General features: G+C 33.9%; 1 long non-coding RNA gene across 1 annotated transcript in view; it reads left to right on the forward strand.

Moving 5' to 3' along the window:
* LOC135099497 (uncharacterized) overlaps positions 1–243 on the forward strand; it is a 1,569-nt gene extending 1,326 nt beyond the window's left edge. The window contains exon 2 of the long non-coding RNA XR_010268038.1: positions 1–243. This exon is cut by the window's left edge and continues 333 nt beyond it. This is a non-coding gene — a long non-coding RNA (uncharacterized LOC135099497).
* Positions 244–2,233: the final 1,990 nt, after the last annotated feature.

The following is a 2,233-nucleotide window of genomic DNA, read 5'->3' on the forward strand; positions in this document are numbered from 1 at the left end:
TTGCATCAAACCTCCATACATTACTGTCTCTATCCAGTATGAGACCGGTGTTCAGGAAGCACAAGCATGTGCTGAATAACAAGAAGCCGGCATTGGTGAAGGTGACAACATTTCATCTATTTATACATACTTTTTATTATTAAAGCTTATCTTATAATTATTTCTGAAGAGATTGACTAATTTTTGTAGTATTTATGACTTAGAACTATGATAAAGCTATGAATTGATATAATTCCTGATTTGTTTTATCTTTTCATTATCCTTCCTTTGTTAATTGAGCATTTTATATTACTTAGCTTAAAAATGCAAGAACGGTTCAGAAGTATCCAACCTTGGGCTAAGGGCCAAAATTATGGTATCATTCAAAATGTCCTTCAAAGAAAGCCCTCTGTAATCCAACACACTTAGCCCATTAATCCTTCCATTTCTCATCAATTTGTTCAACATTCATATTTTTCTCTTATAGGGTTGAACAATTTTCATGGGTTCAGAGCAAAAGGCTTCCTCATTCCTCCCCAAGGTATTCTCGGATGGTAAGCAGGTTTGACTCTGGAGCAAACCTGACCAAGGGCTACTGCCCAAGGCTACAGAGGTTCCTCTCCCTGAGGCTGAATGCACCATGTGAGATGGTTCTGTTATGTGGATGAATGTCATGGTGGATAGCAGTGCCACCACATTCCTACAATCATCCATCACTCCACTGCTCAAACGCTTCTGCAACCAATGATAGGTATGCTGCCACATTCTGCATGGTCTCCTTGGCTCTCAGATAAGGATACTGTCAACAGGTTTGGGATTGCCAAAAAATCATAAGGAGCTATGTCTGAAAAGTCCAGAGAGAGAGAGAGAGAGAAAGAATGAGCAAGAGAAAGAGTAGGATGAAGCAAAGGAAGAGTCAAGAGGGAGGAAGAGAGAGTAGGACAAGAAAAAACAGAACAAATAAATCCCCTACACGTCTTGTCTCCATTCACACAAGCCATGAAAAGCTTGTCCATCCCTGAGTGCTCAGAAGCAGTGTTCCACTGATGATGTGGAAACTTGAGACACCCAATCATTTAATGGGCTTTAGTAGGTTTTGTCACCAGTCTTCTGTGTGTCACTGACTACATTTTGAAATTTTTATCTGTTCTATTTAATTTTGTGTGTATGTACACAATGTTTATGGTCAATAAACTATTTATAAAACTATTTATCTGTGTGAGTAAGATAAAAGCAGTTATTGTTATTATTATTATTATTATTATTATTATTATTATTATTATTATTATTATTATTACACATTTTCCTCCTTGTATTTAAATATTATTATTATTATTATTATTATTATTATTATTATTATCATGAATTGTTCTTGTTTATAAATAAAATACTGTAACTGATTATTATTTTTTTTATCATTCATTTAGACTCTCTCTCTCTCTCTCTCTCTCTCTCTCTCTCTCTCTCTCTCTCTCTCTCTCTCTCTCTCTCTCTCTCTCTCTCTCGAATAAAATGACTGGTGAGGAACTCTAATAATTAAAGTGCTAAAAAATCCATTAAACTACGAGAAATAAGACAAATAATTAATGACACACCTAATAACACAAACAAGGAGTAATAAACAAAACTTAAGCCAGAAAACACGAAAAGATAAAACTATCATATAAAGAAATACGAAGTAAAAAAAAATCATGAATATCAAATAAATAACTCACATATAATCAATAAACACGTAAGGAACAGTAAATAAACAATTAAGCCATTCATTGCAAGGGCCACAGTCAGAAAGTGAAAAAAAAAAAAATGCTTAGTTAAATACCGAGGCTAAATAAAACAAGGAATTAGACAAATGACAAATAATTAATAAATACATAAGGAATAATGAATAAACAAAAATTAAGCCAGGAAGACTATTATAATTATTGCAAGGAGACGATATGTATGTATGTATTGTATGTAATTCGAGGTTAAAATGGCTCAAATCTGACCCAACAGCAGGCCATAAGTGAAGGTGTTCCTCAAGGCAGGGAGGGGGGAGCAATGAATAGGGGAGGGGCTATAAACTATTGGGGGGATATTAATTAATGACGCATCCAGTTTAGCGTGTGTGTATATTTCGCGTTGTGATAATTTAAAGGTTTTCTCGCGTTTTTATCTTTATTTATTGATTGATTTTATTTATTTATTTTATTTTTTTGGCAGGTGTTATATTTGTTGAGTGTTTTAAGTAACTGTGGCTCATTGCATCAAAACT

Source organism: Scylla paramamosain, unplaced genomic scaffold (genome assembly GCF_035594125.1).
Source record: "Scylla paramamosain isolate STU-SP2022 unplaced genomic scaffold, ASM3559412v1 Contig136, whole genome shotgun sequence".
NCBI lineage: Eukaryota > Metazoa > Arthropoda > Malacostraca > Decapoda > Portunidae > Scylla > Scylla paramamosain.